Source organism: Staurois parvus, unplaced genomic scaffold, assembly GCF_062004578.1.
Source record: "Staurois parvus isolate SC_StPar_1 unplaced genomic scaffold, SC_StPar_1.0 ptg000108l, whole genome shotgun sequence".
NCBI classification, from domain to species: domain Eukaryota; kingdom Metazoa; phylum Chordata; class Amphibia; order Anura; family Ranidae; genus Staurois; species Staurois parvus.
This window is the reverse complement of record NW_028317904.1, coordinates 2,010,923-2,029,859: the sequence shown is the minus strand read 5'-3', so window position 1 is coordinate 2,029,859 and position 18,937 is coordinate 2,010,923.

Here is an 18,937-nt window from a genome sequence, read left to right as displayed (position 1 = left end):
AAATCCAGTATCTATACCGCCACTTATAGACTCTATACCTTTCATGTAAACCAATTAATTTACACGTATTTGGATTTTTTTTAGCAAAGACATGTCACAGAATACATTTTGGCCTAAATTTATGACGAAATTTGATTTTTAAATTTTTTTACTGGACATGTTTTATAGCAAAAAGTCCAAAATGTTTTGTTTTCTCAAAATTGTCGGTCTTTTTTTTATAGCGCAAAAAATAAAAAATACACAGGCGATAAAATACCACCCAAAGAAAGCCCAATTCGTGGGGAAAAAAGGATGTAAATTTCATTTTGGTGCAGCGTTGCATGTCCATGCAATTGCCAGTTAAAGTAACGCAGCGCCTTAACACAAACCACTTCCTGACCACACTATAGCAGAAATACTGCTACAGGGTGGCACAGGTGCGCAAAATACATATATATATATATATATATGTGTGTGTGTGTGTGATTCACGCTCCCGTGGTTTTCATGCCCCTCCCAGATGGCGTCAGATTGCTCGTCAGTACCAGCATTCACATTAGTATAGCGTCCCCAAAAATGCAGCGTTAGCGGGATCAGCCCCAGCATCTCTGTTAGCACTTGCCAGTAAATTTTGATGACACTCATATACGCTACCTTTTGGTGAACTGGTCTTTCAACCCTCTTGTATTGTTGCTGTATTGTCTCCCGTTATATTGTAAAGCGCTGAGCAAACTGTTGGCGCTCTATAAATCCTTTATAATAATAATAATAATACCAGCACTGCAGTATGACTTGGCGATGTGGCGAGTCCCATAAGTGCAGTACAAGCTGGTGCGGTGGCGAGCACAAGTATTGTCCCGTAACCACCAAGAATTCGCACACAGGCCCATAGAGCTACTAGTATCCTTCCAGATGTGCTTGCAAATCCCGATTGGCAGCCCACAAATTCTGCAGCACCCGTACTTCCCCCATTCACTGCCCAACCCAGAATTCAGGTGGAAATTGCAAATTTAACTCCTCTTCTTGATTTTTTTGGAGCTGTTTTTCACGGAAGATCTGTATGCATTGATTGTGGATCAAAGCATTTTATATGCACAACAATGTATTGCCACCAACCCAAATTCAAACCTTGCCAGACCAATCACATGGAAACTCATTACAGTTTCCAAATTTATATTTTTTTTGGGCCTAACCCTTAACATGGGCATTACTAAAAAAAATTAATTGTGGTTGTATTGGTCCACACACCCGATTCATCATATGCCCGTGTTCTCTGCTGCCATGGCCAGGCATAGATATGAGAGTATAATGTGTTTTATGCATTTCAACGTCAATACACTCTGTCGTCCTTGAGGTGACCCTGAATTTGACCAGCTACACAAAATTCAGCCCCTCGTAAATCACCTTAACCAAACATTTGCAATGTCTATACTCCCCATTAAAAAATCTGCATTGATGAGTCCCTCATTAATTTTTCTGGCCGCCTTGCATTCAAACAATTTCTCCCCAGCAAGCGTGCCAAATATGGAGTCAAGATGTAGAAGACCTGTAAGAGGACAACAGGCTATACTTATAAGTTTGGATTTACGAGGGAAAAGATCACGTGGAGCCCCCCTTGGATGCTCAGACTACATGGGGAGTAGTGGCAAGATAGTTTGGGACTTGGTGTCATCCTTTTTCCATATGGGGTACCACTTATAAATGGACAATTTTTATTCAAGCATGCCACTATTTAGACATTTGTACAATCTTGGAACTGACGCATGTGGCACCGTGTGACCTATTGTGTGCCCACCATTAGAAGTAGGTGGATGCAGGGTGGTATATTTTAATGGTGGACATACCACACATTTTTTTTTGGCAGAAATTTCTTCTCTTTTTTTTTCATTCAGTCCACAGGCTGCATACAAAAAAAAAGAACATAGCATATATATGCAGGCATCATCCTGGTATAATTTTTTTCAGATGGCGATCAGCTTTCATGTAAAAGCAATCCTAGTGGCTAATTAGCTGCAGGATTGCTTTTACAAGCAGCGGGAGACAATGCCCCCCCCTGCTCCTTCTACTGGCAATGCCATCGGGGGAACCTGAGAATGTAGCCGATGTTTCCGCCAGCTGACCATAGAGCTGATTGGAGACCAGAATGGTGCCAATCATCTCTATAGCCTAAGAAATCAGAAGCTACGAGCAGCATTTCATCACTTCAGTTTCGCAGGATATAAACAGCGCCATTTGTAAATTGAGAAAGCCTCTGATCACTCCGATCTTGAATTGATTAGATAATGTAAGGGCAGAGGAGATATTTACAGTCTGATAGACCCCAGATTTCTCAAAAAAGAATATATGACAATGCCCATTGAAGTGATAGGGGATATTTGCATTCCCTGTGATAGCATTAAAAGCGATCCAAAAAAATAAATTAAAGGAAAGGAACAGTGTAAAAATAATTAAAAAAAAATCTAAATAACTTAAAAAAAAAGTACCCTCACCCCGCCCCCCGCGCACCTGCATTCTTGAGCATTGACCCTGAGCCAGTATGGAAACAGCAGTTGCAGCATCCATGTGAGGTAACACCATGAACATCAGATCAAGGACAGTAATTCTAACACTAGACCACCTCTGTAAATTTAAAATGGTAGCTTGTAAAGGCTTTTAAAACGTTGCCTATGGATATTAAAAATGTATGCAGTTTGTCACCAGTTTGTGCAGTTTTAAAGCATGTCATGTTTGGTATCTACTTACTCGGCATACCATCATCTTTATATTTCACCAAATAATTGGCCAATATATTGTGTTTTTGTGCATTAAAAGTAAAAAAAGTGTATTTTTTTAAAAAAATGTATTGTGTTTGAAAAATCGCTGCGTGAGTACTATGTGACATAAAAAATTGAAGCACCCACCATGTTATTCACTAGGGTGTTTGCTTTAAAAAATATATATAATGTTTGGGGTTTCAATTAATTTCCTAGCAAAAAATACAGATTTTTTTCATGTGAACAAAAAGTGTCAGAAAAGGCTTGGTGTTCAGGTGTTTAGAAGAGTGAATGATGTGTGCAATAAACTTCTAATGCTGGGCATAAAATACTCCCACCCCCCTTTTTGGAAAGTAGACACCCCAAACTATTTGCTGAGAGGCATGTTGAATCAATAGAAGAATTTATTTTTTTACCACAAGTTTTTGAAAAATGTCAAACAAAAACATATTTTTTTTTTTTACACAAAACTGTCACCTAAATGATTTATTGCTCACACGTGCCATGGGTATATGTGGAATTACTCCCCAAAATACATTCTCCCAAGTATGGGGGTACCACCAGTGAGTGGAACGCATGCTGAGCGGTGCGTTCCAAGCGGCCATTTTTGGATTTTGTCTGTCTCACATACTGTCATCCTCTGCTAATCGAGCTGGGAGATTTCTGGAGCTGGTCCTGGATGCTGTGTATATTTTGCCTGGCCGGTGTAAGCTAATAAACAATACTTTTATGGATCTTGTAAGATGTGAGTGGCCTGGTATTATTATATATAAGCTATATGGTCATTAGCAATATCACACTATATGAAATTCTTCTCCCTTGGTACAATTGTGGAGCGGGTTTGGAGGTCCTTATCAAGGAGGGAATGGAAGGATCATCCGAGTCTTGTATGGTGGAATGGAGGTCTGGAGGCTGTAGAGGGGGTGCAGGATCCCTAAAAGTCCTAAAAGGCCTGCTATTCACCAAAATCTGGTGAGCGTGATTTATATTGGTGTTGCACTGGTGGATGGTGGAAGCATATAACACAGAAGAATAATCAAATTTGTTGTTGAAGTACTCTGGAGTTTGGGAAAAAGGACTTTACGTTTTTTGAATTGTTTTGAACACTTTAAGTTTTTTTGACACTTTTATCCAATTAATAAATGTATATGTTTATGATTTATATTATGTATAACATGTAAGGTATCTGGTTTAGGTATTGCTTTGTGCTGTTTTCATTTGGTTTGCATATTTGGTGTGTTACACTAGTGCACAGCAGCATTTCATACCTGTGGTTATTGACTATTCTGTGGCGCAGGAGTGTGATTTTTTAATTTTAATTTTTTCTTTTCTTTTTTTATATTTCAAAACCTTGTGAGAAAAAATAAGATCTGAAAAATACTCACCATGCCTCTTTTTAAAATCCTTGGGTGTTTGGCGCTATCCTGGCATTTCAGGGCCTTCGAAACTGTGATAGGTAGTGAGAAAGTGAAATGGGGAAGTTGCGCACCTTCAGGCTTTCAAAGTGGTCATTGGATTTCAGGCTCCTGTATGTGGCTAGGCACCCAAAAAGTCTCACACATGTGGTATCCCCATAATCGATAGAAGTAGCAGAATGTATTTTAGGGTGTAATTCCACATACACCCATGGCTTGTGCGAGAAATATATCATTTAAATGACAGCTTTGTGTAAAAAAAAAAAAAAAAAAGTTTTTGTCATATTCCAGAAACTTGTGGAAAAAAAATAAATCTTCCATGGACTCAATATGCCTCTCAGCAGATAGCTTAGGGTGTCTACTTTCCGAAAAGGGGTCATTTGGGGGTGTTTGTACTATCCTGGTATTTTAGCACCTCAAGAACTGTGATGAGCAGTCAGAAAGTAAAAGCTGTGTAAATTCCATTTTCTATACCATAGTTTGTAGACGCTATAACTTTCACAAAAAGCAATCAATATACACTTATTGGAATTTTTTTAACCAAAGACATGTAGGAGAATACATTTTGGCCTAAATTTATGATGAAATTTTTGTTTTTTAGGATATTTTTTATGACAGAAATGAGAAAATATTGTTTGTTTTTTTTTAAACATTTTTTTTCTCCAAATTTTTTTGCTTATAGCTCCAAAAATAAAAAGCGCACAGGTGATCAAATACCACCAAAAGAAATCTCTATTTGTGTGAAAAAAAGGACATAAATTTAATTTATGTACCATGTTGCATGACCGTGCAATTGTTAGGTAAACTATTGCAGCGCTGTATAGCAAAAAAAATGGCGTAAAATTGCAGTATCTATACCATAGTTTGTAGACGCTATAACTTTCAAACAAAGCAATCAATATACACTTATTGAGATTTTTTACCAAAAACATGTAGCAGAATACATTTAGGTCTAAATTTATATCTAACTTTGAGTTTACTATATATTTTTTATAGCCGAAAGTAAAAAATATTGTTTTTCTTCAAAATTTACGGTCTTTTTTTGTTTACAGCACGAAAAATAAAAAGCGCACCGGTGCTCAAATACCACCAAAAGAAAGCTCTGTTTGTGTGAAAAAAAGGACATCAATTTTGTTTGGGTACAGCATTTCATGACCGTGCAATTATCAGTTGAATTAGTGCAGCGCCAAGTAGCAAAAAGAGGCCTGGTCATTAAGGGGGGTAAATCCTCTAGAGGGCAAGTGGTTAATATGTCCCCAGTTTAGTATTATCTTCTGCAGAATATCTACAGCCACAAATGTAGCATGCCCACAGTCTCTGACCATTTTTTCCTCTATTAGGTCTGCAGTCTTTGACAGTCCTGTCAAGCATTACATGTATTGAATATTATATGTGGCCTTTGGTGATGTAAGGGACTCCATGACTCCATGAATTGGACTTGATTTTCCAGCACATCTCACAGATACTCAATTGGATTGAGATCTGGAGAAACTCGTTGTTGTGTTCCTCAAACCATTCTTGAACCATTTTTGCAGTGTGGCAGGGTGAATTATCCTGCTGCAAGAGGCCATTGCCATCAGGGAAAAACGTTTCCATGAAGGTGTGTACTTGGTCACCAACAATGTTTAGGTAGGTGGTACATGTCAAAGTAACATTTACATGAGTGGCAGTACCCAAGTATTTTCCAGCAGAACATAGCCAAAGCACTGCCTCCTCTGGCTTGCCTTCTTCCCATGCTGCCTCCTGATATCTCTTCCCCAGGTAAATGATGTAGTACACCTGCCATCAACATGATGTAGAAGAAAACAGAATTCATCAGACCGGACCACCTATTTCCATTGTTCCATGGTAGAGTTCTGATGCTCACATGCCCACTGTAGGCACCTTCAGATTATCATGAGCACCCTGACTGGTGTGCAGCTATGCAGCCCCATACACAACAAACTGTGATGCCCATATTTCTGCATTCAACACAGCAAAATCATAGACAACAGATTTACTATCTGTTTAATATATCCCACCGACTTCCAGATGCCATTGTAACAAGATAATCAGTGTAATACACCTAAAGTGTAAGTGATCTTAATGTTATAGCGGATTGGTGTATACTTTCTCTAAGGGCAGGATTTCCATTGGCAAAGCTTACCGGCTTGCAACCTCTGTAGCCTAAGCCATGCTCCTCTTCTTCAAACAACTTTTCTTTGTTTTATTGGTTCTAACCCGGCTGATAATTATTCTGGAAAACAGTCTCATCTTTCCCTCTGCCAACTATAGGAACCTAATAGTTTAGAGCCTAATAGTAAGCCTGGCCCTATTTCTGCCCATATATTTGTGGGATGCTTTTTGGCTTTATAGTTTTCTCCCACTGTAGGTTAAAGTGGTTGTAAAGGCTCAAGGTTTTTTACCTTCATGCATAGAATGGTGTATTCTATGCATGAAGGTAAAAAACCTTCTCCGTGCAGCATTCCCCCCCCCCCAATACTTTCCTGAGCCCCATCATGATCCAGCCATGTGCACAACAGCCTCGGCTGTCTAGAGTCCCTGCCTCCTCATTGGCTGAGACAGCAAACGGAAGCCATTGGATCCCACTGCTGTCAATCACAGCCAGTGATCCAATGAGAAGAGAGAGGGGGCAGGGTCGAGCTGTGGCTCTGAGTGTGAATGGACACATGGAGCAGCGGGTGCCCCCATAGCAAGCTGCTTGCTGTGGGGGCACCCGACAGGAAGAAGGGGCCAGCTGAGCCTGCAGGGGACCTGAAAAGAGGAAGATCTGGGCTGCTCTGTGCAAAACCACTGCAGAGAGCAGGTAAGTATAAACATGCTTGTTATTTTTAGAAAAAAAAAATGTAAGCCTTTAGTATCACTTTAATTGATTTATTTCCAAAGCCCCTTGTATGGTTTGCAAATAACGTAAAAATCAACTGGACATCTGGGGATCAATATAGCATCCTGCCAGCAGTGGATAATGGATTCTTTGTATATTTCCTGGTTTTAAAAAAAAGTCCCTGCAAGTCCTTCTATGTACCTGTTTTCATTCACACTTTAAAGTTATCCATTCCTGGCCTAAAAGTTTCCAGCAATGTAGAAGTGCAGGTATCTGGGCAAGTCTGCAACACAGGCCACTAAATCCAAGGTTGAAGCTGTAAAATAGGGCCTAGGACTGCAAATTTTAAAATTAAGCTGTACCCTGTGTATGAAATGTCAAATGCCAGCACCTCTACTGCCAGCTGCTACCTTGGAAATGTTTTTAGGTTCACTTAAATTCAAATAAACATGTTAATTTTATGAAGTAACATATGGTATGCAATAAAATTGCAGACCTTAACTACAGTTACTGCCAGTTCCAGTTACTTACCAGTGTCAGAGCTTAATTATTATTATTATTATTATTATACACGACTTATATAGCACCAACAGTTTGCTCAGCAGTTTACATTATGGAGGGAGACAGTACAGTAACAATACAGTTCAATACAAGAGGGATTAGAAGGCCCTGCTCCTTGGAGCTTACAATCTAGGAGATAAAGCTTGTTCTTCTGCCCAGGTGGAAACGTGGTTTATTCTTTACATACTGCTATGATGATGAGATAACTATGACAATTCATTTTATGAATTGTAGTCTACAAGCACTGTTCAATGAATGTCAATACAGCCTTGTCTGAAGAAAGGCCTGAAAGAAGCTGTTCATTGGCCCAGTGAAGGGGGATAAAGGTTTATACAACAACACAATTGGACACTATACAAGACATTCACTCACTGTACAATATGGCGCCTGGGCTGTGCAGCACTTGTCATTGGCCTGAACATAAATCCTATATATACACAAATGCAGCACAGCCAAAACCACAGACATACCCACTACACACTGATGTGCTTAGCATCTCCTCTTGATGAAAGCTATTTTACATATCTAAAGTCTCTAGGACCTCATCCCTGCTATTAGTGGCCTGCAGGCTGTCTCCCTTAATCCTTCTTTGGCTAATTCACACACAAAAAGTCTCTGATTTACACAACAATACCTTGGCACACTCTCTGCTGCTCTCCTGTGAGGAGAATTCTGCCCCTACGAACAATGTGTCATTTTAGAACTAAATAGAAAGCACAAATTCTCCACTCGGCCAGCTGCCACTGAAAATGCTAATTATCCCCCCTCACCCCCCTCCCTTCTTAATGCTTGGCTTCAACTACATTTTCCAGACAAGCAGGTGAGGGGACATCATCACCCCTCCCTACAGTACAACTACCTCCTATTGTCTTTTTAATCAGAGTCTGTAAGATGTCTAGAATCATATGGACACTTTCATAACTGGTTAACTAATACTTTTGACTCTTTTTATGGGTAATTCATCTTTGTTTGTAAGAACGTATTACATGTTTCAAGCTACTTTGGAGTGATTCATATCTTTTTTTTTTTTTTAGACAGGAGCTGCCAAAAAAGTAGCCCCTGGTCCGAGAATGCCCCTCCAAATTTTCTACAAATTCATTAGAATTACCTTATACATGGTGATACATGTACACATCTCATACTCATTCAGACTCATATGATGAATAAATCCTTCTTTATTGGTTTTAAGAAGCAGCAGAAACAGTAATACCTTATTCTGAAACCTTCTTTTTACTGTCAGGGAGTTAATTTTTATAGCATTTACATGAGAGAATGTAATATAGAGAGAAAGGAAAGAAAGCTAGAAGAAGAGGGGATGACAAGAGAGTCCTTACACAATACAAACATGAGTAAAGCTGGCCATATATGAGCCACTCTTCAGTGCAATAAAACTTTAGAGATGATTTACTAATAGTGTAAAAAATGTTGAAATAAAATGTGTATTTATGCTTGGGCATGTTAAATTATTAAAATTACCCTTATTATTGAAGCTAAGTGCATTTTCTTTATTCCTTTAGTAATTCTTCCTCTCTGTATTATCAAACAATAATCCATGAACAATTGGCATTGCACCATTCCATTTACAAAAATTCTTTTGGTGACTGGGAACAGTGGGAGATATCAATCCAAATAATTTTCCTATTTGCTGGAAAATCATCCATCTGTTGACAATCATTTTCAAAAAAAGTTTTCAATACAAATGACTGATAACAAATAACATGTAGGCTAATTACAATCCGAAAGACATCTGCTACTGTACAAAGCAGAAACCAATGGAAAAAACAACCAAGATCCCCAATATTTTGAAACTCATGTGAGGCTATCACAAGATATGTTTGTTCATTTTGATTGTTAATTGTTCTACAGAGTTGATTTAGTAAAGCAGTAGAAAATGTTTACTTTGCTAAGTGCAATGGAAATAAAAGTGAAATATACTCCTTTAGTTACTGAACCCTAATGGATCTTTACAAAATTGGACAGTTTATTTGTACTAATAATTTGGTTTTAGAGACATTATTTGGTTTTGAAATATTATGTAACTCCCCCAAAGCATCAGCAATAAAGTAAAGACTTTTTTTTACTGCATCATATAAAAAATAGATACTATATTAAAAACACTATTGAGTGATGTAATCTGAGCCTGTTCTTACTTGAAACATCCAGGCTAAAAAATTTAGAAAAATAGCTACTTGTCATTAAAAAAAAATTCACATTAGTTTTTTCCTACCAGTGGAACATTGTAGTTACTAAAAATATACAAAAAATAGTGTGGCGCTAAACCATGAATCTAAAATATACAATAATTTGATAGATAAAATAAAGTGCAGAATATAAATTGCAAAATAAAAATGCAAATTAAAACACATACAATATTTGTAAATACTGTGTCTTACATGTGATAAATATATCAAACTGTGCAACAATACTCGGGTCCTATCCAGGGACCTTATAGGTGACAACAACCTGTCCCAAATGGGACCAACCCACAAAAATTACTATGTGATATATATATATACAGTAAAGGTGGATACCTATACAGGATATATAACAGGTAATGCAAGTGACCAGTGTGATAATCCACATAAACTACTATAGCATATATATCAATAACCAAGTGTCCAAGCAATGCAAAATAATCAATAACAATTGGTGTGTAGCAGTGCCTTTTCTTCATTAAAGTGCTCCAGTGCTGGTGCAAACGGTGAGTATAAATCCTAGATGGCAGGCATGCCCCCTCACCTCCTTGATGCGACCCACAGGGGTCAAAACATCTTTTGGATCTCCCCTGATCCTGTAACAGATCTCCAGGCCACTCAGGTTCCACTGCCCCTTACGGGTAATCTCCTTCAATGTAAATCACTCCTCTACATACAGGTGACATTATGTGTGCCCATACATGAGCACCATATTAGGACCATAAAATGATAAAAAACAAATCTCCCATAGTGCAACACTGTATTTTATTGTAAAACCATGTAAAAACGCCAAGTGTAAACTCACATGTATGAAGATTCAATCAGGCTTCTTACACCACTAAGCATGGGTGTACTGCATGCACTCTTGTGTACTAAGATGGCGCTCCACCAGAAATGCGCCACCATGCCGCATCTACGCGTTATGTCACGCCCTCATGACTTCCTCAGGATCTTTTGTATATTTTTATTGAATTGTCCACACATAAGTAGAGGATTGGATGTGAGCAGCATTATATAATTTAGGTTTCATAGCACCGCAGGGGGATTTTTTTACATTATTGTAGTTACTAGTCATTAGAGCAATTACTTTGCATACCATTTTTATACACGGCTTCCAATGTATAACTAGTACATGATATTTTGAATATTGTAAAAATAACCCAGAAAAACTTATTTTGATGGTGAATAACAATATACAAAGACCTTCTGCTTTTTTTTGTTGAACATTTTGCTGAAAAATTACACAACCAAACCTGAGCACCACCCAGATAGGGACATTTTGGGACAGAATACGTCTCAAGATACAGTAATTTTTTTTATTTAATTGTTTTCCTCTATTATGCCTTTTTGATCACCTTTTGTTTTTTACTATTTTGTCACTTTATTTTGACACCTTCCAACTTCCAAAGTTTTGTACAATTTCCATAAACTGTGAAACATTTTGATTATGAAAGCTAGCATCTGAGTGGCTGCCTAAGGCCCTGAATGTTCTGTTTCTCTAGTTGACTTGCACTGACAACAAATATAGTAAATAATCCAACAATAGATTGCTGTCACATCTTTTTTTATCCACGATTATCCCCTATGCATGACAAGGCAATTATCTGCAAAACACCACATGGAACAAAGGACATGATCACAGGAAATTGACTATGACTTAAGCAGATCAAGGATAATGTTGTCAAAATTGAAGGACCCTATATTTCTTCCAATCCATGAAATATTCCATTATGCTTCGGAGGGGGCACAAGTGACCTCAATGATTGAAAATACACTGACTTGTTTTTGTTCTTTGCATATTTGGTATTCTAATAAAAATGTTTTTGGTAAATGTATATGACCAGCCTTTTATAAGTGATGCCAAGGCTCAAAATGGTTAGTGTGCCTCCTTTTGCACCTGATTTTCAATTTTCTCAAATTGTCTTTTCAAAATATTTTGTTCAATTGTTAAATTCACTGCTTCTTTTCTTCTGAACTTTTATTTTTTAAAACAATATTTTATTGAAATTTGACATATTTATAAAGAAACTAAACTGTAATTTGAGAAACATATAAAATTTAAAAAAAATATATTCGATGCATTGACATAGCAGTTTTTGTTTTTTGGAGTCCCCCTGTAACATTACTTTCTTACCTGATGATCCTACCAGTAGATTTGTTATTTTTTCACTTCCATTACTAGGATGACGACAATGTTCATTTGGCAGTTAAATAAAAAGTTGCATTGTCATTCTATAGACCGGGTAGTCTTAAAAGGACATGTTATTTTTAAACAGATTTTGAGTAAGAGACAAACAATTTTACAGCCCAACTCTAGCTAACACTTTTCAAGCAGTTAAGCTGGCCATACATGGGTCGAATTCCGAAATAATTTTCTTTCAAAAATCTTTTCTAAGAACTTTCTTTTGAATTTTGCATCATTAGTGGGCCACAGCAATGGACGATTTTTGAGCGACCATCGAATTTGAGTGATTGGGCATGTTGGTAATTTTTTTGAAAGACTAACAAATTTCTAATTAATTATGAGAGAATCATGCGAAAAATGTAATTGAAAAAGAAATGAGCATGAGCTGTGACCTGGAAAGAAAAGAAAATTCTTGGCCACGTAAATTTTTTTCTGTAGCAACATAAGGTGAAATTAAAGGTTTGGTTGGTTGAATTTCGAAATCAATGGTGGCAACATCGGATTTCAAAATGCACAAAATTTCTGATTTTCTAAAGAAAATTCATATAGAATTCGATCCATGTATGGCCTGCGTTAGATGTTTTTGTTTTGTATTTTTTTTTAAAAAAAGTTTAAAATACCTGAATAGGCAGATTGTTGAAAAAAGCTGAGTATTGTAAACACCATTGATGGTGTTATATATTTGATTTCAACCCCTGTAAATGTCACTTTTGATGGACAGCTTGGCCCACAGGTAATTGTGGAAAAATTTATAAATAAAGGCATGTGAAATGAAAAAAGGAAATTTATACACTGCATATTATCATTATAGCGGTTAACCACCTACAGTTACTAAAATACAATGGGGGTTAGTTCCTAAAACTGGAAAGTGCAAAATCTGGTGCAACTCTGCATAGAAAGCAATCAGCTTTAAAGTTTTATTGTGAAAGGGTAATTGAACAAGCTGAACCACAGCACCACCTGCCTGGAGTTTGCATGTTCTCCCTGTGCCTGTGTGGGTTTCCTCCATCATGATGGTAGGTTAATTGGCCCTGGTATGTGTATGTATGAATGTAAGTTAGGGATTTTAGATTGTACACCCCTTGAGGGTTAGAGACTAACGTGAATGTACAATATATATGTGTAAAAGTGCTCTGCAAATTGACGGTGCTATATAAATACCTGTAATAAATAAAATAAATAAGTTAGAAGCTGATTGGCTTCCATGCACAGCGGCACCAGATTCTAACTGCTCCAGTTTTAAAAAATCTCCCCCAATATGTTCTGCTTTAGCGTTCCTCAAAGCACCTTAGAACAAAACAAATGTTAATTCATACATCTTACAATAACCTTTAGGGCTGGTTCACACCATAGAAATCCAGTCTGGATGCGTTTTTGATGCGGTCCAGTTAATTTTTTCCCCTCTCTTTCTCTTTAACTTAAATAAGGACATGTGTGATTCCGATGCATTTTTGGTGCGTTTAGGTGTGTTCCAGTGCGTTTATGGTGCTTTTTGATGCGCTTTACTGCGTTCCAGTACAGTTCAGTGCAGAAAAAATGCAGCATGCTCTACTTTTGTTTCTGAAACTGGAACATACTGGAACTGACCGCACTGGTGCGAATTGCGCCATTGGAAACCATTTAGCCTACTATCAATGCGTTTTGGATGTAGAAAAAAATGCACTGAACTGCATGTAGTGTGATCTGGCCCTGAATTAAATATTTTTAACGCAAAAGTGATGGAAAAACATAAAAAAAAGTATGAAAACATGCAAAACAGTCCACGGTGATCATACATGGCTTGTACATGAAGATTAGGTTGTTTTGTGGCTACCTAAGGACAGCAACTGTCAGAAGCATTTATTTTTTTCACACTGAGAATTTTCAGATTGATAAGAGAGTACTCCACCATACAGATACCAACAGATAAATTGTAAGGCCATGCAGAGTCATGGTCCTGGGACTTTTCAGGATAAGTTGATGTATTTGTGAGCACCATTCTAGGGGGGACAATTGCACCTTTATGGCCAGCTTTATGCCATTCTTTTGTAATCTTTTTAAGCATTTTGCAGTATTGCTGAGATGAAATCTTAATAAAATGTGCATGTTAGTAACTGCAAAAAGACCAGGTTTTTTTTTTTTTCAGTGTTGAGCACTGAAGTATCCAGTAACAGTATAATAGTCTGATTGTTGCCTTGGCTGGTAACTTAGACACTAAGCTACTACTTACAACTTAGTAACAGACTGTATTATAAAATTACAGGGATGTAACGATTGCTGGTTTCCATTCCTCTTTACCTTGTAAAATTAACACTTTTTGTTTTCTAGTTGCACAGTTTAGTTAATGTTAAAAATTGCAACAAATTTACAATTGTTTGGTTTTATCAAGATCAGTAAGCAGTATAATTTTCAATTGCACACTATATCGTGGTAGAGAAAATTCAACAGAGTAGTAGGAGCATAGTGATTGTATAAGGTGCTTTGATCCTCACAGAGTGGGGCAATTTACAAAGTAGCAATAAAATGATCCTGTATATTTGAAATATTCACATAGGTTCAGGGGAATGTTAAAAGCAAAAATTTCCTCTAAATTCGATCGAGTTCTTGAAATGGAAACTAAAAAATATAAAATTAACTCTTTATGAATTAGTTTACTGAATTAAATTAATTTTTAATTTAGCTGAACAATTTTATAACATCATAATGTTTTTAAAACAGCCAGACATTTAAATAACATTTAAGAAATATAAGCTTACACTGATTCTCTTAAAATAACCAATGGTCCATATACATCTGTTTGATATACCAATGGCTAGATCATCTCAATCAAACAAAAAAAATTTTTTCACTCTGATGAAAATGTCAGGTTTTTGATCTCTCCCCCCACATACATACACACACACACACACCGCTAAGAAAATATAAAGCAAAATATTAGCATAAATTAAAGACCAATTAAAGTTGTTTTTTTTAATACTACAGTGCAGTCAGGGTGCATCAACAGTAATGAATTGGTCTAGGTCTCCATTAGTCTGGCACCCTCTTCAAAGCGTTCAACAGCACTCATGGTCCCTGAGCAGTACTACTGCTCAGAGCACAGTGGAGGGGGTGTGATGGACCTGTGATTCCAGGAAAGAAATTTGCTGGATTCCCCCATCAAAACAGACAGTTTTGACAGGGGAATCCTCCCACTGAGCCATTGTGTTCTCCGGGAAAGAAGGCGGGGAAGCCGCCTGTGATCGGAGAACACAGTGATTATTTCTAGCAGCTATAACTACCACTAGCGACAATCACATGTAAAATCCAGCAGGCTGATTGTACCCAGGTTGATTGATCTATCAGCCTGCCCATACATGGTTCGAATCTTGGCCAGTTCCGCAGGAACTGGCTGAGACTCACACCATCTGTGGCTGGTATTGGTTTCCAAAGGAACAGGAAATCTCTGTGTTGAGCAATGGTTAAATTCTCCAGGGTGTTACCAGCACAGTATGGTTTAACTTTTGCTTTAGCATAATAGTACAGTAAAAAGAGTCAATATTCATTATTGCTTCATTCTGATGGCAGGGAAGCCTCCACATTGTCAGAATACAATAGCTCGGGGCGGGGAGGTATTCCCACATCCACGTCAAATATGTGGATGGGGGAATTGATTCATTTTCTGTCAGTCAATTCCTTAATTGAATGACAAAAAACGAATCACATATGGCCAGCCTTAGGAATGAAAAAAGTTACTTTATAAGAAAGAACTATTATTACATTCACAACTATCACCTATATAGAATCTGTGACACCTGACATTTAACATGTAACTGTTGTGCAGTAAGATGTCATAAAAGGGTAAAGCAAAACACCAGAATAAGACTTGGTAATTTTCTTCCATTACTGCATAATAAGTCAACTGTGCATCTTAAAAAATTACCACAAAAGCATTTACTTAAGTAAATGAAAGTATATTCATGCTATTACACATCTATTCTTTAATTTATTCAAAACCTCTTTTACATAAACATATTTAGAGAAATAATGTAATTCCTTATCTAAAGCCAATAAGTTTGTGTGAACTATAGCTGACAGCACTGATCAAACGGCAAGATACAACAGGGCAATTGGTAGATTGACGTGTACAGCCACCTTGCACATACAAGTATTGAAATTCAGCACGTACCTGCTGAACCGGCTGGATTTTAATCCATGTATGACCATTTTAAGAGAAAAATTCTGCAAAGTTGGGAAATCTCCTCTGAGATAGTTGTTTCTGTTTTGGTTACCGCTCAAAAGCTTTGATCTTCCCTCCCTTTCAATCTTGGTGACAATAGTCACAAAAAAGTTTTGGCTTTTAGGTCATTGTTTAGGTGATTTGTAAACAATCAGAGGACTTGCAGCTTCACTACCCCTGTGTTTAGGACCAATTGTTTTGGAACTGAAACAACTACACGTCAGAATTTCTGAATTTTGATTTATGGTTTCTACGAAACGTAGACGGAACCTATGTTTTTATGTATTTTTCAAGCAAATTTATTTATAAATGTGTTCACACAAGATTCACACTAATTTGACACACAATTTACAAATGTTTCCAATTGGATTAAATGTGGAATTTTGTGTGAAAGTTGATTGAATCCTGTGAAAACATTTATAAAAAGAATCCAAGTTATTTGATTAAGAAATACATGTTTTTTTAAAAAAAAATAGGTTTATACTACATATAGCAGAAACCATGTCAAGATTCTCAATTTATTTTGTGCAGTTGAACATTTTGTGTGAAAACATTTATAAATTGACCCATTAGTATTTGTTAATGGTTTCATTTCTCTTCTTTCATTTTCTGACTATTCTAGATGTTATCAAAAGTTTTTGTGACTTTATTTATATTTTCCTTAGCATTCCTAATTTGTTCAATGTTTCAGTCTTGGAATCCTGTGTTTTATCAATCAGAATCAAGTGATTTTTCGAAATTCCTCTTACTCTAGTTGGCATTTGCCGTGTTGACCAAAAATCAGAAAATACATTTTATTTCTAGTAGGGGAAACAAACAAATTAGAATTTAAATAAGCCATAGACAATAAATAGTGGCTAGATAAAGGATGTTCTGGCATTACCTGGTTTCCAAACAATTTTAAAAGTGTAACTCCACTTTTTTTTTTTAGAAAAACACAATTCTCTCTATGTGATCTGTACACATTGCAAGGGTTTTCTCAAACTTTGTTACCTTTTCTATTTTGAATAGTTATCTGTTTCACCATGTCCTTTCCAAATTAATTCCTGAATGGGAGGGTTAGCCTTGATTATAACTGCTGGGTAAACATAATTTGTTCCAATATGAAAAGATATAGTGTCTTCAATACTTTTTAAGTAAGAAACCTTAGAGAGCATTATAGCAAAAATAAAACTCCCAGTGCATGGGGCTGCCCAAAATTTGACCTGTATCTTAATACAGACCTCTGAAAAAATTGTAATCCAATAACAAACAGAAAATTACACTTCCAGAGGCATTCTGTACACCAACAGTGTATGGAACGCCTCTAGGCAGACACAGGGAAAACGCATGCTCTCCCTTTGCCTGCATGGGTTTCCCCTGGCTAATCCAGTTTCCTCGCACACTCCAAAGACTTGCTGGTAGGTTAATTGCATCCTGTCTAAATTGGCCCTAGTATATGTATGTATGAATGTAAGTTAGGGACATTAGACTGTACGCCCCTTGAGGGTTAGGGACTGAAGTGAATATGCCATATATATGTAAAGCGCTACGCTATATAAGTAACTAAAAATAAATAAAATACTAGGTTGCCATACTGGAAAGATTGCCATACTGTAGTTTCCAAAAATTACAGCAGCTGCAGATTCAAATAGGCAATTTTATTAATATTAAATTACATAATTGCCAATGTAACAATTATATATGTGGAGTGCTACTCCCAGAAGAGACAGTGAATTGTTTGGATCCTCCTGACCTGCCCAGTAATAACCTACCCTTCACCTGGATCCAAGAAACACTAACACACCTGTTAAATTGACTTTATTAACCAGAAAAAGCTCTGAAAGGGAAGTTGGGTTATATATATATAAAAACAAGGAATCCAATCAGCACAGTCTGGGAAGCAGACACTATGGGGAACAGGGTACCTGTAAAGCCTATCTAAAATGCTAAAACTCTAACTAGACCACTGGCCAGTAGGATTTGCAGCTCGGTCCAGCCAAGAACCTTAGATTACTCGTAGGATTGGAGAATTTGTAAGCCTAAACCAAAAAGAAGAATAATCCTCTTTAGGCAGAACTGCTCAGCAGACAGCAGAAATGGCAACTCTAGCCAAATAAACACATTAATGAGGCCAAAGGGCTTGTTACCACTTTAGTGCTTTGGCAAAGTCCTCCCAGATGCTCCTGAGTAGGGTCCGGTGAAAGGCAGCTCTGGCCTCACACTCCAGCCTACACTCCTGTAGTGATCCTTGGAATGCTTTCTGGATCTGATCTCAGTAACAAAGCAGCACACAACACAATGCCCAATACAGTACAGCAGCTCAGTCTGCTGTGTAGTTCAGCACAGCTCAGCAATCCTGCAGCCGCCACATTGTAACTACATTCAAGTCACAGTGTAGGGAACAGTAGTAGTCACAGCAGTTATGCCTGTCTCTTCTGTAGCAGTCCTGGAGGCAGCCACAAGCCCTCTGTCCTACTGGCTCTTAGCAGCAGACACCAACCTGTTTGTGTCTGTTCAGCCCTGTCCACCAGACCCTATTCCCCTAGAATTGTCCTGGCCCTGTTGCTAGGGGTGTCTACAGCAGCAGCTAATCACAGTTTTTATTCCCCCCCTTTTCCTGCATTCTCAATCTCCTGGCAAGGAGATTTAAATAGAAGAAAGATATGTTATGGTAGAAAAACAAGGGTAAGCTGGGGAAAAGTTGCTACCAGGCCCCAAAGTCTATAATGGGAAGTGGCAAGGTGAAGTCATAACCAACCTCCGGTTGCCACTAGATAGATTTTGCAACTGCTTTGGTCTGTTTTCCCTTGCCTTGCACAGAGCATATGAGAAGGCTCAAATGCTTATCA